This window comes from Acomys russatus, chromosome 31 (genome assembly GCF_903995435.1).
Source record: "Acomys russatus chromosome 31, mAcoRus1.1, whole genome shotgun sequence".
NCBI lineage: Eukaryota > Metazoa > Chordata > Mammalia > Rodentia > Muridae > Acomys > Acomys russatus.
The window spans coordinates 42,982,962-43,009,356 of NC_067167.1; positions in this window are offsets into that span (position 1 = coordinate 42,982,962).

Consider the following 26,395-nt stretch of genomic DNA (forward strand, 5'->3'; position numbering starts at 1 on the left):
ATGAGTTAATGTTTATATTCTGCAATCCTGTAGAAGCATTAGATTAAAAATGTATCACCCAAACCGGACGTGGAAGCACATGCCTTTAATCCCAGCTCTTGGGAGGCAGAGGCAGGCAGATCGCTGTGAGTTCAAAGCTACCCTGGTCTACAAAGCAAGTCAGGACAGCCAAGGCTACACAGAGAGACTCTGTCTCAAAAGCAAAAACAAAAACCAAAACAAAAAAATGGGTCACCTATATGTATAGCCTTAATCCATAGTGATGATGATGGTGGTAATAAATAAGGTACCTGAATCCTGAAGGGCAGAAAGGGAAACACATAAGTCATGATTAATATACTGTTTCAGAAGAACTGAAAATGCTCTACTATTGACATCAATAGACCTTTTTTATTGGGAGAAAGAGCACATGTGGGTTGCTTATGATATCAATAGCAACTGAGCATTTGGTGCAGATAGGTTTTATGGTGTTGCAGACAGAAAAAGTTGCCAAGAGTTAAAACAATTACCCTACACTAAACTTAATTGAGAAATAATTTATAGAAGCCAAGAAATGTTAATTGAACAATGAATCACTTAGACTGAAATATAAAATATATATGGGTTGATCACTAAAAAGAAAACAAAAGATTTAAAGGAATTAGGAGGACTTGAATACCTTATAAGTTAAATAAATAACTGCATGGCTATCAGATACCATATTGCTGCAAAAGGTTGGAAACTCCCAGTGCATGGCCTGGTTGGGGAAAAGATGTTTATTTTTGTGCTCAGTCCTCCAAGTAAATGCAAACATGGATTAAAAACTCTAACATTTGTTAGAAATAATATTTAAATGTAGCCAAGAAGAGACTTGATACCCTATGAGAATATACAAGGGGAGGTAATCCCCCTCAGGAACAGTCATAGGGGAGGGGAATAATGGGAAAAGGGGGGGGGGAGGGAGGAATGGGAGGATACAAAGGATGGGATAAACATTGAGATGTAACAAGAATAAATTAATAAAAAAAATTTTTTTAAATAAAAAAAATTAAAAAATTTAAAAAAAAAGAAAGGAGAAAAGCAATGTCAGAACAGTTCAAAAAGATATATATATATATATATATATATATATATATATATATATATATGAAAATGCATTTTGACTCATTTTCTGAAAGTGTCAAAATATTAATTAAATAAATTGAGAGTTAAAAAAGAAAAAAAATATTTAAATGTTGCTTTTCCTCTAGACTTGCAAACTCAAGACATTAAAACAGCTGTCATTTGGATGTTTGAAACACAGTGGTCTAGTGGGAATTACATAATTTCTTACAGAGTTTATAAAATAGCTTTATTCCAAGACAAAAGTGAATATGTTGTGTACCTTCATTAAATTTTTAAAAAATCAGAAAAACAAATCTAAGGAAAAACATCATTTTGAATAAACAAAGGCAAAGATGTTCAAGGGCAATTTTTAATTGTGTGATATTCTTTAATGCTCAAAGTATGGTCTTTTTCCCACTTTATTTGTTGATAAGCTTGACATCAATTTAGTGACAGTTTGTACTATGAGATGTGATGACATTATTCTCCATGGAACATTGCTCTGAATCTTTTTAAAAAGGTAACAGACATTTTAGTGTAAACAGACATAGCAATTTGGTTTTTCGGTTTTGTTTTGCTAAGAGTGCTTGTGAATGCTTTCAGAACACACCTTTCATTTCCAATGCTTGTTTTTCCCAAGATGTCAGACTGGCTCTGTTATTTTATCGGCAACTTTACGCTTTGTGGATTCTGTATGATTGACTTCTACCACTTAAACTAAAGCCATTTACCAATGTTAACTGAAATTGTTTCATTCCTCTTAAAGCTAAGGCAAGGAGGTAAAGCTGAGATTACAAAGGTGCTTTGTATTCTGCACTTTGTCAGGACATGAATACAGTTTACCATCACTGGTTTGGAAAATGAAAAAAAAAAAGTTAAATCGATACATATTTGTTAACATCCTAACTCAGTTCACTGTTAATTCCCAAAGTTTGATAAAAATATGCCCTAGACACCTCAGGTGGGTAATAACTGACCAGTTTCCTATGAGCTACAACTGACTTATGTTTATATATAGACACACACTTTTAGGTGCTTCATATGCCTCAAGTATTTTGAATCTTTCTTGTCCTGTTCAAATTTTTCATATATATGATTTGTTTGTATATAAACCTTCAAACAAATATATAAATAATATATATTATGTATATATATATATATATGTTTACGTACATATATATATATATATATATTCACACATATAAAGAATACATACAATATGCTGAAAAGATTAAGAAAGAGCAAGAAAATTGAGAGATACTTCCCATGGAATACTATGTTAAAATTATTAACGTTTTATTTTTAATTCTTTAATCTGTGATTAAGTAGCATTTATGGAGTGCTTACACAAAAGAAGGTAGGAGGAAAGAAATTTTCCTTGGTAAACTGGGGGAGTGCACTGGGATTATTATGTTGAGGCTAACTAATTCATATTGCAAAAACATATCGCGCGAATGAGAGTCAAGTATCTGGCCCTTGGTCAAAACAAAGCTCCTGGCATGACTGTTGCTAGAATCTTTGTAACCCTAAAATTAGAATGAATAAGAAGACTGATAACAAGCAAGACAAACCTAAGAGAACACACTCCAGTTCTTATGTACAATGCACACATAGACACCTGCACACATACATCTACAGTTGAGTTACAATAGTTGCATAACCATCTCTGGGTTTCATGATTTCAAAGTTTTATGCTTAGAGAAGCCATGGTGATTGTTGATTGAAATGACATATTTTAAAGAGAAAGATAGTGGAAGTTACAAATAACCTCATTCATCCTGAGGTTCGCTCATAAAGAGGACTAGGAACACAGAAATGGAATGACAACTTTCCTTCATAGTTCCTGAATGGCACCTTCAGCAGAAATGTGGCTGAACTCTCTGTTCTGAAACTTCTATTTTATGTTTATTTCAAACGTTGGCTGGTGTTCCCTTAGTAGGCAATCAAGCATCTACTTGATATACAACATACCAAACAGCCAAACTGCTCTTTTTCTTTTTAGGGGGCAGCCCTGTGACTCTGACTGTGTTATTTCGGGAAGATGCATAATATGCTATTCCTTCAAGCCCCATTTCAGATAATCAAAAGAAGAAAGCTCTTGTTATGGGGCAGTAAAGCCCTAAAGTGAAGTTTTTAAGAGAGTAATTGTTCCCACACTTAGAGACAAAAGCAAGATCTGTTGCAGCTGATGAAGTGAGGTGCTGAAACCAGGTAAACTTTGATATTCAAACTTTTTCACAGTAAGAAAAATATTCATATTTTTAACAGATTCATATGGCTGCAAAGACAAAAGTAGCCTGGATTTTTATATTGGTTTTGCATACACTCCAACAATGAGACCTACGCTGTAGCATAGGGTCAAAATGTATTCTAAGATGTTTATAGGGAGATACCCACAAAGAGTAGCTTTTGCTATTACATATGCCTAAAAATAATATTCAGACTTGATATGATGGTTTGTGACTAGTCTTAACGCATCTTATTATCCCATGTTTGGTTGATATCCCTGGAAGGCCTGCCTTTTTCTGAAGGGAAACAGAGGAGCTGTAAATGGGGGTGGGGGAGGGGTACTCATGGAAGCATGGTGGAACTCAAGTGGCCAGCCCCTTAAGAAAACTGAGACCTTCCCCACCCACAACCCTTGCAGGGCCATCAATCTGGAGAGCTACACCTTAGCATTCCTATCACAGTTGTTAAAAGTTCTCTTACAATACATACCTCCATTCTACTGACACTTCCCCCTTAAAAAGTAACATTTTGTCCTTTTCAGCCGGTTCCTTTTTTTGTTTGGTTTTTGATTTTTCGAGGTAGGGTTTCTTTGTGTAGCCTTGGTTGGCCTGGACTCTCTTTGTAGACCAGGCTGGCCTTGAATTCACAGAGATCCGCCTCCCTCTGGTTTGTAGTGCTGGGATTAAAGGTGTATGCCACCATCCATGGCAGTTTCCTTATGCGGCTTGAGCTGGCTTCAAACTCTTAGACATAGGTGACCTTCCATTTCTACCTCCAGAAAGGTGGTAACCGGGCCTGACTAGAAACTTTCCTTTTCTACTCAATTAGAATATCAAGTTTGCTTTTCAACCTGTAGTTAGTGGTTGAAGCAAAATTAGTTGGAAGACTGAAAAACATTTAAAGAAATATGCATGTATTACTAGACTTTGAGATGACTTGAAGCTCATTAGCATGTAGGACAGACACACCCAGAGGGACACATTCACACAGACACACACACACACACACATACACACACACACCAAAACACATGCACACATACACACACATCCCAACACACACACACACATACATACATACACACACAAACACACAAACACACACACACATACATATACAGAGGTACACATACACTCCTGCATGTACATGCTCCTGTCATGAAACTATAGCTCTGGTTTCTCTGGCATAGATGATGTGCTTGCCTGTTTTCATGGAATAAAGTGCTATCTGAGTGGAGGATATAATGTATGATTTTTGTCTATGGCCTTCCGCTGCACATTTGTGAGGTTATCCAAACTATGCGCTGTGGATTCTCTGTGCATGTTCTCTCTACTGTATGTTATTTCAGCAATGATAGTTTTTCAACCATGGGGGTTGAATTCAATCCCTCCTGCATTCTACGCAAACCTTCTGCTCCTCAGAAGCACCCCCAGCTCCCACTGTGCATTTTAAACTACAAGTAGTAGTTGAATATAATTTCAGATAATCTATAATATTATCAGAAACACCAAAAGCATTTTAAGTGTCAATTACCCGTGCAAGTCCTCACCACAACACCAAAGTATGAACACTTTGGATATCCTTCATGTTATTTTAGTTTCATTTCTGACTGTGTCATACTGAAAAGACACTCAACCAATAAGAAAACATTTAGGTCACCTGAGCTGTGTTGATTGACCTCTCACTAAATTAGGGTTAGAGAGAAAGTGAGTGGTGAGGATGCTAGAATGTAGTGGACTTGTGTGTCTATAGCGGCCCTAGTTAATCAGAGGGGAACACTGAGCCTATTGCCTATTTGTTTTGTTAATATGCTTTCTCAATCAAGAATTCAAATTATATATATTTTCAGATGCATGTAACTCATGTTGCAAAATAAAAATATTTACTGTTTTTAAAGTTTGCTTTGTCAGAGGACTTTCATATTACAGTTCTTTGAAGGTATTTAGTGGCAATGGTGTATGACTCTGCATTATGCGGTAAAGCTGAATAAAAGTCAATGGATGCACAGGAAACAGTACCACCTCATGGATGGGATGCCATCAGATATCACATTCTCCTGGCACTTCATCTCAGGGAGGGCGCAGAGCTGCTGGGTGTGAGCACCTGGAGGTGCTCTGTCATAATCAGATCAGTCAGAGGGAAGGTATATTGATTAATACATATGTCACACTGTTTTAACCAGCAAAACTCATTTCCTTCAAATTGTTTATAATCTTTGTCAAGCAGGTATTTGTAAGGTTAGATGTGACTTTAAAAGCAATCTCAGTGGCATTCGACACTGAACCAGTGTTTAGAAGAGAAAGATGGCCTGCAATTATAGGCAATGGAAAGACTATGATTCTGGGACATTTCAACTGATCAATTCTTAAAAGACACAGCTGTGGAGAACATGTCCTGAGAAATAAGCCCCATTAGCTACAACATGACCTCAACAGAGACCTGTGCTGCCTCCTCCACTTGTTTTCTAGGGCTTCACCTCACAGAGCTCCAGAAGCTGAGGTTTAAACAGTAGAAGATCGTTGTGGTGGTTGGAGGTCTGATTACAAAAGCCTGGTTTCCCTCCATAGCCTGGTGGAAGGGGTGTGTTTCCAGCTTCCCACCCATCACCTGAAAAACCTCAGCTGCAGTAACAGCTGTGCGGCCACCTGATTTCACATGGTGTTTGCCATGTGTGTTGACGCACCCAAATTTCCCTCTCTTATAACTAGAAACGTTGTAACTGTGTTCTTTAAGTGACTTTGTCCTAAACAACCACTCTTTAAACACCCCTACTTCATATAAGGCTGAGTTTGAAGATTCTAGGATCCGGAGCTTCACTGTAGGGACTTTACAGGAATATAAATCACCTCATAGCACCAAAATGAAGGACCACTGTGTGATTTACAATAAAACATCAGTACTGTCATAAATCTGGCAAGCAATGGCTTAAAACTGAAATTTTAAACATTTTCCCTCAGACATGATGGTACCTAAAGCATTAATTCAAAATGTTTTACCATAAGTAAAGAAAATGTGTTCAATATATTTTATGTTCTAGAAAGAGATGAAAAAATTTCTAGATTTGTTTACGTTAGCTCCATAGCTTGAATCCACGAGAGGAACTCTCTCTCTCTCTCTTTCTCTCTCTCTCTCTCTCTCTCTCTCTCTCTCTCTCCCTCCCTCCCTCCAATATATAATATATTTCATTTTTATAAATATAGTTTATATAAACATTATATATGTTCACACATATGTATATGTGCTAGATCAACTTACTGTTTCATAAAGGGAGGCTATAAATGCCAGGGCGAAGGTGGCAATAGCAGCTGAAAGGGGAAGCTGCAAGATCAGATTTTCAACCACAAACAAAAGCAGAAAGGATGAACAGGAAGTGGAGCAAGGCTGTTCTAACAAAGCCGGCCCAACTCCAGCCCTCATCTTCCACCCCAGATGGCCAGTGACAATGGTCTACTCCCTCCAACAAAGCTCCACCTTCCCTAGAGGCCATTCCCAACCAAGGGTCAAGTGTTCAAATATCTGAGCCAATAGGGAATATTTCTTCTTCAAGTCACCACAGACAATTTGACTCAACACCTGACTACTTACTTTCTCAACATTAACTTCCAGAGTTCCCGAGTTCCCTGCTCTGAGATAGCCCTCTAAGTATATCCTTAACATTGCTTATACCAAAATCCTGTCTTGCTCCTTTCAGACTCACTGCATGTGTTACCATAGTGAATTTTTCATGTTAATATGGGACAGCATATTCTGTAAATACATGAAGCAGGTAAACCAAAATCCTTTGTAATACTGCACTCTTCTACCCAGAAGTGAAATTTCTAATGAGTCACATCTTGGAAAATGGTAGACGGACAGAAGGCCTTCAGAGAAAAGAGAAACGGTGAATGGGGTGTACAATCTGTACACCTAAGTCAACACAGGCATCTGGGAGAATGTGAGGGGACTTATAGCCGAGAATCCTAGAAGCAGGGACCTTGGAAACTGAAGAGGCCACTCTTTATTTAGATAAGACTCCTAGTGGAACTGGGAGAAAACCATCCCACCTACAAAAACCTTGATCCAAAACTCACCCTGCCTACAAGATATGCAGGGATAAAGATAGAACAGATAGAGCAGATATTGGGGGAAAGTCTAAACAACGCCTGGCCCAACCCAAGACACGGCCATGGAAGAGAGCCAACCCCTGACACTATTCAGGTCTCTCAGCTATGCTTACAGATGGGAGCCTAGCAGAGTTGTCCTCTGAGATGCTCCACCCAGCAGTGGTCTGAAAGAGATGCTGAGACTCACAGCCAAACACTGGGCCGGCGAAGCATAGGGAGTCAATTGTAAAAGTGGGGAGGGGAACGATAGATAAAAAGACCTAGAGGTGACAAGAGTTCCATAAGAAGCCAACAGAGCCAGCCAACTAGGGCCCACAGAGCCTGTGGATTCTGAAGAACCAACCAAGGACCATGCATGGACTGGACCTAGGTCCTCTACATAGATGTAGCCGATGGACAGTTAAGGTTTCATGTGGGTACATTAGAAAATGGAGCAGGGGTGGGTAGGTGCAGCCTCTGGCATGGACTCTGTTAGCTGTTTTTAGATCGCTCTCCCCTGACGGAACTGCCTTGCCAGGCCACAGGGGATGAGGAGGAACTTGGTCCTGATGCGAACTTTATGAGCTGGGGTGGGTTGGTAGGGAGGGTTCCCATTTTCCGAGGAATAGGTTGGGGGGATGGGAGAGGAAGGATAAAACTGGGAGGAGAGGAGAGAGGGAGCTATGACTGCCATGTAAACTAGCTAACTACATTTATTTATTTAAAAAAATAAAACCTGACATGAAAGTCTGTTTTCCATTGCAGATTCTCACTTCCTAATCTAGCTTTAACTGAAGCTTAAGCAGGTGCCATGTTCATTCCAAACCTCGGGAAAGGAAGTGAACACAAGAGACTGAGCTCAAGTTGATCAATTCAGTCATAATTGCTTCCACAGAGCAGAATGGAGCCCCATGTAAATAGTAGACACAGACACTTCTAATTCAACAGCAATATTCTTGCAGATATAATATTGATAAAACCCATTTCACTGCAGCCCTTTATAAACTATTAGGATTTACTGAGTGGCTTTGTGGAAGCTCATTCTCTTGTGGTTTTTATTTGTTTTTTTGTTTGTTTCATTTATTATTTTTGTTTTTTGTTTGTTTGTTGTTTTGGTTTTTGTTTGTTTTTTATTTTGATTTTGCTTTTCCAGTCTTCAGCTTTCTCAAAGTTTAGCTTTCAGTTATGTAAGCACAGTTGCTGCAACTTTGGCAATTTTTTTTCTTTCCCAAGCAAACTAGACTCAGGAAGTCTAAGGCCTTATCTCTCCTGCTCTAGGAGGAACTCTGATTTCTGGGCTAGGCACCAGTGTTCTGCTTCCCCCTACTGGCTATAGACCATACTCTACATTGAAGTGCCACCTAAGAAAAATCAGAGGCTTCCAATCAATAGAGACTATTGCCATTGTTCTTCGATGCCAATTAGCATGAAAGGATGAGATCTTACCGCTGAAAACACCACACAGGTTGGATATGAAACACAGTTAAATCATGCTAGAACTGAGCTGGCATCCCTCCTGCTTAGCAGTCATAGTGTCAGAAGGTCCCATACAGGGTGCAGAGAAAGCACAGGTATGAAGAGCGTCACTCTGATGTAAGCTCTGATTGTCATTCCAGTTACTGTCCATTAATGCAATGACAGTGAGAGTGTCTGGGTGGTAAGCAACTACTTTCTTCTTAAATTTTAGGATGGCTACACAGAGGAAACACTTCTGCTGTATTGTAAATCTGGTGACAAAGCTGATTGGCACCACAGGACCTAAGGGAAAGTCTACTACTGATGTTCTGTTGAACAGATCTGTAATCAAACCGCCTTCTGAGGACTGATGTTTTATGCCCTCAGACTAGCATTGTTCTCTCTAAGCCTTGGAAAGAGAGGCTTTTGTTTGTTTATTTGTTTGCAAGGAGCTATGGTTAATGAAGAATCATACCTGATAAAAGCCCAGAAAATGAGTCTTGAGGACACAACCTTAAATAAGACATCTATATCACCCCTTTTAAGGTACAAAGAAATCACAAAACATGTGGAAGAAATACTGTAAAAAGCCATAATATGGAAAAGAGCTCTATGAAATGCTAAATACTGTGCATGGCATGGTGTTGGAATAATGAACACCTTGAGCTACCTGATGCAACCATATATGTTGTTTTTATTTCCTCAGAGGAGGGGATGAGATGAGGGCAGTTCCCAAGATGGTCTAGATCTTTCTGAACTCTGGCTGCCTGGGTCATCTCAGCTCTTCTGGCCCAAACTCCTCTGCAAGCTGACTGACTCAAACTAGGTTCTCTCGTCTTCTGACTGAGATGCTTTGCCTGTCTTCAAACTAATTTTGGCGATACGTTTTATTCTTCTGGTTCCTTCTCTTTCTAGCTCTGTAGCCTCTCTTTCCTGTGCTGCATTGTGAGAGTTGGTCACATCTTATCTCTGACTCATTCTGTCACATCTTTCTCTTATTTTTTACTTCGTCTGCCTCTCAATTAGAGGTCACATTCAAACATGGTTGTTTCCTTCTATAAGCTAACCTTACCCTCATTGTTTCAGATTAAAGATGTGTACTAAAAGAGTGTCTTCATTTCTGCCAGATCTCATAGACATAGAAAATCTCTGGATGTGAGCCCCTGCCAGAGCAGCCATGCTCCTGGATTAAATTACTCTACACACAACCTTCCCATAAATGAGACATAGAAGTAGGACATGGATCAGGAAGGGAAGGTCAGCAAAGATGGGAATAGTCTGAGAAAAAAGGCCAATAATGAGTGAACAGGATCCTAAAATAAATGTAATATTGTCAAAAAATTAAAAGGAAAAATGGCAAAAGTAGTAAGGCAATCAAAAAAGAAAATGTCTTCAAATTATAATTATACATTTTTGAAAAAATAATCCAATTAAAGATCTGTATAGTTGACCAGTAAAGAGAATGGGGAATGTGTTTATTCAGAAGTTAATTTTCCAAGCATCATACTTGGCCTTTGACTATAGGCATCCTTTAATTCTCTGACTTTCTGAGATAGTAGCTGAAACTCACCAGATAGACCATTTCAAGAAAGAACTGAAGAGATGAAACAGTGATGCTCAGAAAATAAGTAGATGACATGCAGGTTGTGTGTGACAGTTTTGCCACTTCTGTTGTTTCTCTCTAACTTAGGACATGTGTTCACTGACACCTGAACTTACAGGAAATTCTTTAATGCCTCAAAGTATAATTTTATCATTCTTAGGAACAGTACTTAAACGCAGCTATCACTGTGTACTATAGCTATAATTAAACTCTCTATTCTTCTCTCAGAATGTAAACAGATATTATGGAGGAATATCTTCCATAAACACAAACTCAAAAGCATTCAACTCAGGGGTGCCTCAGTGCCAAGCAGACATTAAATGATGTGCGTGAAAGTGGAAGTGTGCTCCAAGCAGGACTTGGACCTTTTGTCTATCTCATTCGAGCTTCCCCAGGACACATGTACACTGTGAGTTTAATAAGGATCACATGATAGACATAAAATAAAAGCAGTTTTATATTAAATATAATATGTTTATATCATACGATTTAAAGAGAAAGAATGGAACATTGTTTAATGAGCAATTTATGGTAGGAGGAGGGGGGAAAAGTTCATCCGCAATGTAGCAGCTTACTCAAATGGAAAAGCATGAGCTTAGAAACTTCTAAAGTTTATTATTTTAACATTTATTTAACCCAGTTTTCTTAGCCACATAAATTGTGATGTAATACCATTACTACAGCTGCTAATGTTAGTAGTGCTTTCATTATGAAATAATCATGACATTAAATCTACATTTATATAAATATCATAGCAGAGGATGTTAATATGCTTTTTCCAAAACCATATCAAAATTGCTGTAACGGTTATGTTATAGGCAAGACTTTTTCTGGAAATAATATCAGGAATTCTTATTAATTTTTCATTTGCATTTATGATTTTCCCTGAGAGGTGTTTTTCCTGGGACTTTATTTTTCTTGATCTCTGAAATGTTAATACATAAAATAAATAGGAAAAACAATATTTCAAAATTAGTATCCCTGTAAATTATTTCCTAATAACTACAGAATTACATCAGCTATATTACTCATTGCTGTTTCCCATAGCATTTTTTATCCTATTTTCATTAGCTCATGCTATGTTGTCAAGCTATTTGTCACAGAGATCTATGCAAAATTAAATCTGGCCAATTCACTTACTTTAAAAAAATATTTTTAATTTATATTTTACACTTACAAGATAAAGTCAAATTGCCCTTTGAAAGACACGCACTTTTTCTGCTTATCTCCTCAGGTGCCCTTCCCACTCCCACCTCACACTTTACAATGCAGTAGTATAGAACTTATGACATTTACAGATTATAACACCACACCCATTTGTCTGTGTCAGCTGTCTATGCCTCCCCCATGCTGGCTTTCTCTACACCCCTACTTTGTTCAGAGGTTTTCTCCCATCAGCCTCCAAGGTCCTGACTCACCTCTGCAAAAGCACATTCTAAGAAACAGTACCTAACCCTTTTTAACAATCCAAGCTCTACTAGTCACAGTGACAAATAATATAAATAAATAATATAGTGCTAGCATTATTTAAAGCATGTTACTTCCACTAACTTTGCAATTCAAATGAACACAACATAGCTAGTATTGTCATCCTATTATACATAGTAAAATAGATTGCAGAAGAGTTAATTCCTTTGACAAAGACTAAAGAAATCCTCAGGTGCAAAGCTAAGAATTTGCTTTCACTTAGTCTTCTCCCAGATCTTTTAGTTATGACCCCTTAAGATGACACTTTTAATGCACTGCACTGCACTAAAATAAGTCTTTCAGATATTTATGCACCCATCAAAATTCATCAGAGGGAAAATCAACCCATTCTTATTTCTATATACAGCACAGTACAGGGCATAGTGTGCAGTAAATGTTGGCTGAACGTAACCATACTCCACTTTCTGAATGAAATTATTTTTAAATTAACTAAAATTGTTCAAGAAAAAATTACACAAGCTCTTGGAGCAAATAATATACAACAAAAATTATCTTTGAGAGAATTTCAGCTTAATGAAAAAAAGTCATATACGTAAAAAGCTATTACATTTTTAGGTGATAAAATAAAACATACATCTTGCTCAAATATTTTTATAAATGCCAGAAGTAATCTGTTGAAAAGAGTCGTGGACGAAGTCATTCTGTAAGTCTTCCTGTGCTTTACTCCCCTCTTCACAACCAATGATGTGAAACAGGTGGCTATGACAACATAACTATTGTGTATTAAATCTAACCCTGAATTTTTCAGCATCAGAAGCAAACACATATAATATAACATGTGAGGTTTCTTCTAAGGGTGAAAACTTCAGCAGTCTTAACATTTAAGAAGCTGGGGGCTGGTGTTCAGATGTGACTCAGTATGTACAAGGCTCTGGCACAAAGAAAAGGGGTTTTAAAGCCAAAATAAGGACAGGAAGATTAGGAAAAAGGGAGGAATGGAGGAAGGAGAGAGTGAGAGAGAGTAAAAACATTTTAATAGTATTCTCATTAATTTGTTTAAGTTATATGTTCATATATTACTAAAAATTTGGAGAAAAGAAATAAAAGTATATTAATGTTTTAGAATATTTTTATTTCTCATTAAAGGTACATGTATTTACTTTAAAGTATTATATGTATAGACTTCTTTATGTACAGGTATGAAATCATATAGGCCCTTAGTTATATATACAAATACAGTAAAATAGAAATATATAAAGCTTTTTTCTCATATACTGAATTACAAACATATATTATACATCTACCTATACCTAGAATATACATGTGTGTTTATTTTGTATATATATATACATGTATATTATATATACATAAAGAAATAAAAGTTATATATATGTATATATATGTGCATGACAGACAACTACTAAAGACAACTTTTTTGTTGATAATATATTAAAATTATTTGTTTGGTTTTTCTGTTTTTGTTTTGTTTTGTTTTTACTGTTTTGACTAGGCATACAATGTTTACTACTGGGAACTTACAAATGACAAAGACTATTTTCCTATGGATTGCCAAAACTTTTTGCTGCTAGCTAAATAAATGAATAGATAAATAGATGATAGATAGATAGATGGATAGATAGATAGATAGATAGATAGATAGATAGATAGATGGATAGATAGATAGATGATAGATAGATAGATAGATGGATAGATAGATAGATGATAGATAACTATGTGAAGGGGCAGAGAGAAAGATAAGAGAGATTTTTGAGATCGGTGTGGTGAATGACAAGAATTTTTATTTTCTTTCTGCCTTGATTGACTTCAAACAAGTTTCTGACAGTGTGCTCCCAACTTCCCTTTACGTAAGATATTGGCAAAAAACAAAACAAAACAAAACAACAAAAACAAAAAACCTTCCTGTTGCAGTTTGTCTTTACAATACCACTGTTGCCTTAACATTTGGGGAATTCACAGTGCAGCAACTTCTCTTTCAAGGACCAGAGAGTCACTCTCATGAAACGTAAGCAAACCATGAGCATAGACTCCCTGTCCAGTGGGAGGAGAGGAATTTTGCCCAACAGGTGCAGGAATAGCAAGCGCAGACACAAGGTTGGCTCCAGCTCCACTCATTGCTCTCCACTGACTTCTCCCAGCACCTTAGCTGTTCTTCTCTCGCCTCAGAGGAGTCAGTTATTTTTCTCTCCCCTATGGCAGTCATCAAGGTCCTCTGTGCCTGCTTAGTCTTCCAGTGCCACTTTTCTGATATATCCAGTATTGTCCTTAAAGATAAAAAGGCTCCCATGCTCATTTAGTCTCTATTATAGTTACAAAATGTGGGCTATTTACTTGTTTATAAACGAGATGTTGATATGTAGCCACAGTGAGCATCAAACTCAAAATCTACCTGCCCCAACCTACAAATTTACACCACACTAATTTTCAGAGGTGTTGGTTGGCAATAAATAATGTGGTGGTGGGATATTCGACATGTATATTATGTTCATAACATCCATTTTAAGCATATGTTTTATAAAGCAATGAATAGGATTTGCAGATAAATCTCTCTTTGCCTCCCACCCATTAAGTTTTTCCAGCTTAAACAATGTGTATGCTTTGTTAATTAGATGTTCTGATTTTAATCACCTGCCTGTATTAATTTACACGGATAATTTTTGCTCTTTTGTCTCATTCTTTGTTCTATTGTAAAGTTCCCAATTTTTTTGCTCTTAAAAACAAGTATAAAATGTGTTCAGTGACAATTTAAAGTGTTCATACAGTCTATTTAATTTTGCTATGGTATCTAAAAGATGCATGCCACAGCCATAAAGGAAGCAAATAAAAATTAACATAATACATATGTAAAGCTACTACTATCTTATAAGATTTTAAGTACAATGTTTCTTTTTCTTAAATGACAAAATAGGTGAGAGAGAAACAGAGATACAGATACATATTTGCCTGTAATTTTTGTTTTTTAGTATGTGGAGCTACTGGCTCCCACTATTTTTCCCTTAAAGAATTCGTAATAGTTCACATTTAAGATGAAGAGTAATATGTTTTAAACTAGAACCACACAAAATGGATGATTTGTTATTCAAAACCTTTGAACTGCTTATAAAAATAATTGATGAACTATTTAGTCACAGTGCAACTAGATTGGCATTTATTAAAGGAACAGTCCAAATGTCTGATGAGACGTGATATTGAATCAATACAATGAACCACATGCCTTTTCATTCAAAAAAAAAAAAAAAAAAAAGAAGTTAAGTGAAATGACTGTGTAGATAAAAGTGGGTTTTTTTTTATTTTTTTTTAATTGAAAAATAGCATCATTCATATTACATCTCAATTGCTATCCCATCCCGTGCATCCTCCCATTCCTCCCTCCCTCCCGCTTTCACCCCATTCCCCTTCCCTATGACTGTGACTGATGGGGACCTCCTCCCCCTGAGTATGATGCTAGGGTATCAAGTTTCTTCTTGGTAGTTTGATAAAAGTGTTTTTAAAGCGTCGTAGAAGTCAGTTCACAGAATAATGTAAAGTCAGTGAAGGAGAATTCTGTGATTTGACTTTGATAATTTTAATACCATTTTATCAATTCTTTGATATGTACATACAATATAGTTTGATCATGCTCACCCACAAATACTCTCCTTAAGTCCATCTAGATCTACCACTACTCTAGCTCCCAATACTCCATGGCCTCCTTTTAAAAAAAAAAAATAATAACCAATCAACTCTAGTGTGTGCTCTGAGTGAGGATCAGGGAGGACATTCAAATAGGCAAACGAACCCCACTAAAACTCCCGAGATACTAGTGGCGTATGGGGCTCTCTGTTAGCCTGTGATCATCTCAGTTTATTTTTCTTTGAAAGTTATTTTTAGATTTTTGCAATTGCTTTACAAAAAGGTTTTAATGTTATCAAAATAAATTATGAATAGGTGATCCATTACTTTCAAATCATGTAATTTCTGTGGTGCTTTGTAATATGCAAAGTTACTAGATATTGTTAGATCACACAAAAAAATTCACAGTTAAATGTATGGTATTTAGAATAGACCTAGGTGCCAGAAAACCCCTATCCTTTCAAAAAAAAATCAGAATCCATTATATCCAGAACTTTCAAATAAAATTTTCTGGAGAGTCATGTAAGCACACAGCACAGAGACAACTCTGCAATCACAGTGATCATATTCACATGAACAGAGAAAAAATATCTACATTTACAGACCTTTAAGAGAAATGAAAAACATGAAGGCGTGTGGAGATATTTCTTCCCAGTTTTGTATTTTGCCCACACAGCACTAGTTCAAACTTTATCAAGAGGGTCATATCTTTCCTTTTGTCACAAGGAAAGCAATGAAAACAGCAAGACTAAAGCAGTGTATTACCACTTCCCTGAACTGATAGGGTCAATCAGTGTCAACAGTGACAAGAGAGGACACCAAGGCAATATAACTTATCCGAGCTCATCTTTGGGTACCTCAAATAAAAAGAGTCTTGTGAAAGCCATGGAAAGAGTAAAAAACAGAATAAAGACAAGATGAGCGAATCACATTGATTCAATGATGCTCTGAGCAAACAAACTGCCTGTGATATAATCCAGTGGAAATACAAGGCACACTATTTTTACCTCCTGATCTTAGTTTCTACAAGTCTAAATTATGTGATTATCTAAAATTATTGTCTTTGCCTGTATGTGAGTGAAAGGCACAGCTGTGTCTTTAGGTGGTAAAGTAACAAGGCCAAAGATTCTTTCTTATTAATATTTATATACATAAATATAAAATCAAAGAAATAAAAGGAACATTAAAAGAAATACACAATTGTGAGTTTCATAAACAAAATGAAATTCAAAAATGGATAGAAAATATTTGATATTTGGACAAATACAGTATTTTCTATTACTAATGAATAAATAGATAAATAATGATTAAACTAGTAGTACTGGTGATGATTTGAAAATTTTAAATAGGATATAATAAGATAATTAGTAAATCTTCCCAACATACAAGAAGGAGAGAAAGACAGAAATGATTACATGTGTATGTTGTGCTTTTTCCTAGACTATTAGGTAGTGTGCATGATTTGAATGATAAATGTTTCAGTAAAGAATTTAGGTATAAGGGAAATTATTAAATAAATTGACACACACATATTCATAGCCAAATGATTTTTGACAAAGCTGTCATAGACACCCACTGAAGGCAGAGAATTCTCATCAGGACAGAGCTTTGGAAAACTTGTCTGTCACATGCAAAACAGTAAAACCAGGATCCTCCACCTACCAAATACGCAAGTCACCTCAAATAAATAATAGAGAAATTTAAGAACCAAATCTTTTTAACTGCTAGAAGAAAGTTCAGTAGAAATACTGGCAAAATTTATTTTTGGACAAGATACCAAACACAAAAGTAAGGGCAGACAAATGGGATTATATAAAACTTGTGTCTAGCAGCTAAAACAAATAACAAAGGGAAGAAACAGGCCACAGATTAGGACAAATTATTTCCGAACTGTGTCTGACAAGCAGTTGGTACCCATAAGGCACACAGCAGAATAGCCTCCAAAACCCAGCAGAATAAAGACAGATAGCATGATTAGGGAATGGCAATCGACTTAAATTGATATCTATCAAAAGTATTCCCAGAAATGACCAGCAGGACCATGAAAAATTACTACCACCAGTAATCATCAAGAGAATGAAATTAAAATCATAATGGATATCTCATCACATCATGTAGAGTTGCTATTAGCAAAGAGATAAATGATAATGTTCTGTCAAGTAGAGGGAAAAAGGAACATTTGCACACTGCTGATGGGAATTGAAAACTAACACTGTTTTTCTGCAATATTTTCCTTCACATTCCTTTTTACAGACTACTGTGTGGTGCTTTGCTGGCAGTTACGTCCTTTCAGCACGATGAAGTTGTCAGAATCTTCTCTGACTTAGAGCATTGTTAAAAGGGTCTACCTACTTCAAATGCAATTTAATGTGACTTTTAAGCAGTTTCATTAAGACATTCTCCAATGTGTTTATAAAATGTATTAGCATACATTCATTGCCTGAAGGGAGAGGATTCACAGTGACACTTGTATTCAAGTATATCACACACTGTGAACATATCCACCCATTGTCTTGCCTGCATGCGGTAGCCTCCTTCCTGTCCGTAAATAGTCACTCTTAATCGTTTAACATAGAATTTATATATGAGGTAAACGGACAGCATTTGGTTTGTTGTTGTTGTTGTTGTTTTTAATTGATTTTTTTTTATTTACTTAGCACAGTGGTCTTCCATTCCCCTCTACTGTCCTGAAAATGTTATGATTTCATTCTTCTTTGTAGATGAACAGCTTTATTCTACATGGCACAGTTTCATTATCTATTCATCGCTTGATGGACACCTGCAATGTCAAACAAGAAAGAAGTTCAGTAAAATTTCTGTACCCTTCTGTAGACTTGAGAACAACACAATCGCAACAGCAACTACTCCAATACACATGGGTACCATTTATAAAGTAGTATTTAAGTGTAGTACATAGCTCATGAATCCAGGCACTCCTGTGAATGTAAGCTTGACTTTTTACGGTTAGCCTCAGTAAAACTTTGTTTCTTTACCTATAAAATCCCTTCATCTGAGCAGGGAATGTGAAAACTTACTGAGGATCTACATGCAGTCAACATAGTAGTTACTGTTTGTGATAATTACTATAACAGATTTGTATTAGTAGAAATTAATAAATCACAATTCACTGGGAAATAGTTCTTGTAACAATGGAGGTGCCTAGCTATGTATAGATATAGAAAGATCCTCATAGCTCCTAAACTCAGGGCATTTTCACCAGTCCCAACGTGGAAAAAAATAAACCAGCATCCCTACTTATAATTTTTTCCTTGTAAAATTTTGTGGATTTGTATTAATAATTCATAATGCCATTATGAGTTTATTTTTATTGATATCTTAGAGAAAGATAAACCCATGTTGTAAATATCACATAGAAAATTTTTAGCTACCACAAACATCTTTCCAGTTCTATAAACTTTCATTATCATTGCTTTCCACTACAAATACTGAATCATCAAATATTGAAAAGTTTTTTTTTCAAACTATTTGTTTCTTTATTTTTCTTCTCCTAATTTCATCCAATTACCAGATCTTAACTGCTATAAATGCTCTGTATCCTTAGTGTAAACATTCTTTTTCACTCACTAAAGATATTATATGGCCATTCTACTGTATCTCTGAAATTTAGAGTCTAAATACACCCTTCGCCTTGGGGAATTTATATCGAGAACAAACTGATAATCACATCCTTATCAAGCTCATCTCTACTGTATTACCTCTTTGCCTAAATACTTTTTTTTTTTTTTTTTTGAGAGAGTCTCATTCTGCATCCCATGCTTGTCTGGAGCCCAGTTAGCTGAGGCTGGCCTTGATCTTACTTTAAGTGATTTGTTTATTAATTTCATATATGAGCACTCTATAATATTTATTTTATTTCTATCACTTCTCCCCCCACACACCTACAAATCACACTTTAGACCCACTTTTTATTTTTATGAGCTCTTTCTCTACAATTATTATTATGTATATACGTGTGTGTGTGTGTGTGTGTGTGTGTGTGTGTGTGTGTACATATACAAGCCCTGGGGAAACTGAATCTTCCTCCTTCAGGCTATTGATTATTATAGTATTTCATCTAGAGGTCAACTTTGGGAACTTTATTTTATCTTCACTGGTTTTGACTGGTATTGTCATTTTTAGCTTTTAGTCAGACAACCAGACATTTTTAATATCATGGGTACCAAACTCCTAGAAGACACTATGCCACTGGCCCCTAAAGTTCTTCAAAGCCCTCCTGGGAAGTTCCTGGAGCATTAGGTGTGAGGTTGTTTTGTTGATAAACTAAATAGATCTGAACATATCACATTCATGTTTTCTCCACATAATGGCCATTGTGGATCCCTGTAGTAACTTTCCTCAGATGTAAAAAGAAGCTTTTTTGTGATGAGGAGTGAAAGATACATTTACTGTGGGTACTACTTTAATTGTTTAGAATATAAATAGATGATTTTTAATGGCATTGGCTATTGCCATAGCTCTTGGTTTCCATAAAAAATTTGAAGACAAGGTTCTATCCACAAAGACATCATCTGGAGACACAGGACCATGAAGAATAAAGCTGGTACTAACAGAAATCTCCTTCCTATGACTTTCATAGTATAAGAGCATTTTTTGAGAGCTGTTAAAGAAGAGAATAAGCAATAGTCCTATGCAAGTGTTAAACCTGTCAAGTATAAGATAAAATCTCAGGGTTGATTTTGATTTGCATTTCCCTGATGGCTTAAGGGTGTTGAACTTTTATTTAAGTGTTTCTCAGCTGTTTCTGATTCCTCTTTGGAGAATTCTCTGTTTAGATCTGTACCCTATTATTTTATTGTGTTATTTGGTTTGTTGATGTCAAGTTTCTTGAATTCATATATTTTAGATATCAGTCCTCTGTCAGATGTGGGGTTGGTGAAGATCTTCTCTCATTCTGTAGGCTGCTGGTTTGTCCTTTTGACAGTGTTCTTTGCCTTACAGAAGCTTTTCAGTTTCATGAGGTCCCATTTATTAATTATTGATTTTAATATCTGGGTCAAGAATGCAAGAAGCAAACCAACAGAATCAACTAACCTGGACTAATAGGGGCTCACAGAGACTAAGTGGCCATCCAGGAAGCCTGTATGGGACTGACCTAGGCCCTCTGCATGTATGTTATAAATGTGTAGCTTGGTCTTCAAGTGGGAGAAGGGGCTTCTCTGAATCTGTTGCCTGTCTTTGGGACCCTTTCCTCATCCTGGGCTGCCTCATCTAGCCTCAGTAGGAGAGGATGCTTCTACTCTTCCTGCCACTTGGTATGCCAGGGCTTGTTGCGATCCATGGTAGTCCTTCCTTCTGAAGAGAAATGGAGGAGTAGATGAGGCAGGGAGGTGGGGGGAAATTACTGGGAGGAAAGGAAGTAGAAAAAATGCAGGCAGGATGTAAAGTAAATTAATTAATTAAAAAATAGTTTGATCCCTGGTAGGTCAACAGTGCTCTTGTGGACAGTCATCCATCAAAACGTATATGGACAGTAAAAATTGAACTTAGCTTAGGTGAGTAAATATGGGATTTGGAGCTGGGGGTATTTTGGAGAAGGGATGAATATGATAAAAAAAAAAAAACATTGTTTGAAATTATCTAAGAGCTAATTTAAAAACAATCAATTCACTAATGAGGGCTACTGGTACTTTCTTAGTGAAAAACAGGTATAATACAATGAATATGTTCACTTTTTCCATAAAAGAAGTTCCAAATGTAGGCAAAAACATTCTCAAAATATGCATGTAATTCAAACATTGACAGGATGGAATAATAGAGAATAGAAGTCAAAAAACCCAATCTTTGATTATTTTTAAACCAGTTAATAAATATATTAATATGAGTTATTTATCATATATTTAATGAGAGTAAAATGAGAAATAGGGAATACTTAGAAAAGCATAAGATATTAAAATATTCATGTATTATATTAGAAATAATGGTTAATTTGAAATCAATAATTTCAATGTAATGAGAACACATATATGCACTGAGTATACCTGGGGCTATGTAGAATACAGGAAAAAATGTATCTTATTCTTCAATGCTTCAGTCTGGCCCAGCTGCCCTATGGTGATGCCCTTCCTACCACTTTCCCACTTCCTGAAGACATACAAAATTTGGTCAGGAGGGTGTTCATGATCTCACAGCTAACTTGAGCTATGCTTACTCACCTACCAACCGGTCTCTACCATAGGTTTCTGACTTCAGTGACATATTTCGTAAGCTACACAGAGTGAAAATATTCCCAAGCTTCAGAAGAATTAAAAAGAAGACACTTCAAAGAGAAAATGTAATCATCTGAAAAAGTGTGATAAAGCATGCTCATGGAATTGAAATAGTCCTTGGTTAAAAAGTTTTAAAGTAAATTAAAATGCCAAGCACAAGGAGTAACTTTCCAATAAAGAATGTTGTACTCTCACACACACTGTAAAAGGAAAAGAAATCAGTCCAATTAAATATTCATGAAACAAAAGATCAAGGCTTTATGTCTTAGATCAAGGTCAAGCCTGGGCATGAACTAATGATTCCATAGTCCTTACGAATACTAAGTGTTAAGTAAAGGAATAGCTCAGAACTACATTTTGGAATAGATTCCACTTGAATTTAATTGGCCAATAGTATTTTTTGCCAATTTTGAATAAGAAGCTGATTGACATCTAGAGTAGTGTAGCCGCAGACTACGTGCACACTAGCAGCCAGCAAATGACGAGTGGTTTCACAGGTCAGACATTACCGTGAGAGTGCGGAAGGTGGGTTGATTCTTTTATGACTTCAGGATAGTATTTGCTGCTCTTTTCTCAAATCTTTCAGTTTCACATGTGTATGGACATTATAACTGTTATTTGACCCGGAATTGTTACACACTTATGTTGAAGAAGTATCACTGAGGCATTTTTGGTTTTTACTTAGTAATGAAGATAGCAATATGTGCATTAATCATTTGAAGTGAAAATTCCTGTCAAGACCTCCCCTCGAAAACCAATTTCATTTCAAAAAACTGACTGCATAGAGACACAGGCAAAGAAGCTTTGAACAATTTGACATCCTCTTTAGGAAGATCTAGGGAAAGGGAAGGTTAATCCAGCCCCAGGCAGAAGGCCTCTTCTGAGTGTGTATCAGCTGGTGAAATGTGCAGGAGGTTTGGGAAGCAGCAGAGAGGTGCAGTGAAAATAATCACCAACTCTTGATCCCTACAGGTAACAAGCACCGCAGGTCAGATAAAGGGCCAGACTCAATCCATCCTCAGTGCAGCAGGCCTGTGGCCATAGTGCCAGGGAGAATGCACATTGTCCATCACTACAATTGGTCCAGCTGAAGCATTTTATCTATTTATTTATTTTCAAGTTGACAACAGTGTTTGAGAAAGCCAAGGCAGACAAAGCTTCTTCTAAAAAGCCTAAGGCATCTGGTATTCTTTTTGAATCAAATGACTTGCAGACATTTTTTGCAAAACCACTAATAAAAAAACTCTTGAGTACCACTGTGTGGACTAGAGCAGAATAAAGCTTGCAGAGTCTGTAACATGATGGAGAACAGCAAAACCTAGAGACAGGGATACAGGGGCAGAATAAAGCTTGCAGAGTCTGTAACATGATGGAGAACAGCAAAACCTAGAGACAGGGATACAGGGGCAGAGTAAAATGTGCAGTCAAATGGGCCCATCCTCATTTGGTTGACCTAGTGTTTGCTCACAGAAGCTGAAATTGTGATATAATTAAAAACTGGAATTTTAATTAAACTCTAAGCACTTACTGAAACATTGACAGAAATAAGTCACTGATGTAAGAACTACCAGGTTCTGTTGAGGACTTCATTGATTATAATTAACATTTGCTTGCCCTGTGTTTTACACTATGAATATTTGTGCTATTAGGTTCCAATGTGCTCCTTCATTTGCACAACATGTGTTTATTGTTGTTGTTATAAAAAGCATGTGAAATTTTTATACATACACTAATAATAACTTTTTGAAGCAAATATTTTCTTCTAATGGTCAGTATAATCATTTAACATGTCTATGAGAACCTAAAATTGTTAATTCAGTAATTATATTAATGTGCAAACTATTTTTATGAATAAGGATGATACTGCATATTTTAAAGATTCTCAAAGAACACCATATCTCAGAAATGTTTGACTATTTCTTTAAAATTGAAATATAAAGACAATTTTGAAAGCAGCAAGGTATAAGAGAAACTCTAGGGCTTGACAAGGAAAAAAAAAACATGGTCAAGTGCTGATTAGAAGAAATTCTGTTATATTAAGAACAAAAGCAATGCTATTGGTTATGAGCACTGGCTTTCACATTGTGCTATGGTCTCTGCCTTATTGGTTGGAGGAAAATTGTGGCACAAAGGTGTGCACTTTAATAGCATTTTGAAGAGGAATGATGTTATGTTCAGCCATCAGGTGGTATCTCTGCAGCAAACATGAGACCACACACATTCAGACACCACAATTCATATGATTCCATCAAGATTACTCCATGACAAGATCAATGTGCCAGTGCAAGGACAGTCTTAATAAACTGAGAAGAAGAGAACAAGTAACTTAAAAGATTATGTTAACTAAGCATAAATGATGATAAAATATAGCCCCAAGTGTAGAGTATAGGAAATAAAGGCATAAAACTGTTAAAAAAAAAAAAAAAAAAAGAAGAAGAAGATAAGATTTAAATATGTGAACGAATAGAAAGCTCCAATCACTTCCTTTTAAAAAGAATAACATACTACTAGAAAACAATTGCATTATGGTTGTATTGATTAAGTTGATTATATTGAAATGAAAGTATCAGTTGTTTATGAACAGATGGCAGATAATTTTGATTCTGTTCTGGGTAGTTGTTTTCAATTTAGTACAAACTAGAGTCTGTAGGCTCAATTTTCTTAGCAAATATATTTTATCATGAACTTATTAACCGAGAGTATGTCACTTATAACCCGACTAACCAAAACAGTAGAAGAGGATCAAAGAATACAATAACAATACCATAAGGATATCAGCTCCGAGGAATGACTCTCCTGGTGTAATCAGCAGGATTTCTTCTGCTGCAACCTAGAGCAATTAGAACCCAGAACCTCAGTCAGAGCCAGGAGCCATGAAGCCTTCCCTCGAGTGGTTCTCTCTAGGAGCATCTCGAAGTGGAGCGATGAACAGCCAAAACTATCACAAGTCTCCACAAAAAGCCCCACCACTAGTTTGGGGCTCATTTATGTATCTCCTCCCAGAGTCTGTTCATGGATCTTTTCAGCTGGCAACAATCAAGGTGGTTAGTCTTCTAGTGGATTAGCATCACCTGTTCTCTCACAAGACAGTTCCCCATCCCACACTTGTGATCGTAACAAAAACAGGTTTATCTCTCCTTCATCTCCCCCTTTCTATCTAATACAATAAGCTATATAGAACAAAATAATTATCCATTAGGTCAACATTTACAAGGACCAGTCCATTTATAGTTAACAATTTTTAAGAAATTATTCCACTATTCTATGCTACTGATTCTTATCCTTATGTCTAAAGGTTTTTTCTTTTTCATTTTTTAACTAACCTTATATTAATACTGTGGCTAGCTAGTCTTCAACCCCATCAGAGACCCCAAAAGGAAAAACTATCTAATACAAAGGAAGTGCAGGAAAGCAACTTCCAAAAGTATTACCAGGACAGAGAGCCAACTGTCTGGGTATTCACAAGTTCCTCTCCATTGTGAGGCATCCAATCTTCAGCCTGCTGGCCCAAGGCACCTGACAGACTGCTGCTGGACTGTCACATGTTTCTCTTCATCATAGGTGCATCCCACCTTCAGCCAGCCAGCCCAAAGCGTCCCACGGACTGCTCTGAAGCAAGAGTCTGAAGGACTGGCCCACCTAATCTCTGCAAGGCAGGGCAGCCAGTTTCTCAGTATCAGGCTTGATCATAGTGGATCGTCATTCTTTCATCAGCAGTAGAGATAAGCAAAGTTCTTCAGTCCAGTGGCTATTTGCCACTATCGTTTCTTGACGACCCCAAAATTAGACTGGAGGTACTGCCAGGAACAGATGTGTCTCTGTGTCACAAAAGCCTTTTGTTATTAAATGCCACTTTCTGTGGATCTCTGAAGTGTTTGAAGACCATCTATCTATCCTACTTATCATCTATCGATTCCTTTGAAAAACGTATACAAAAAAATTAGCTTATTCTATAATTAAGTAATTTAGTAACTGGTAAGATTTATAAGTGATCAATTAACCATTTCTATCTCCTACCATCCTGAACAAGTTATAACAGTTATTTTTCACTTTTTAAAATAAGTTATACATGTATAATACATTAAATAAATGTCAAACAAAATGATCTTAGGTTTCTACCAACAAGAGTCATTCTGGAAGAATGGACAGAAGATCTTTCATTAAACTGACCTATAAGAAAGTCTATAGGGCATTTTCTTGACTAGTGACCAATATGAAAAGACTCAGCCTAGCATAGATGGTACAAAACCTGGGCAGGTCGTTCTTGGTTGTTACAAATGCAGGCTGAGAAAGAAATAGGTAGCAAGTCAGTAAATAGAGTTTCTCCATGACCTATGCTTTAGTTCCTGCTTCAAAATTCCTTCTTGAGTTTCTGCCAAGAATTCCCTGAATTAGATGGGAGTATAAGATGGGAGTATAAAAGCCATTTCCTACCAAAATTGTTTTTGTTTTTAGTCATAGTATTTACCAAGGCAATAGAGAGAAAACTAGCACAGATATGTGTGTGTGTTATATTATACGTGAGATACACATATATTGTATATGGTATACAGTGATATAGCATACAGAGGCTGGAGGATGTGTGTGTGTTATGTTATATGTGAGATACACGTACAGTATATATAGTATATAGTGATATATAGAGGCTGGAGGAATTG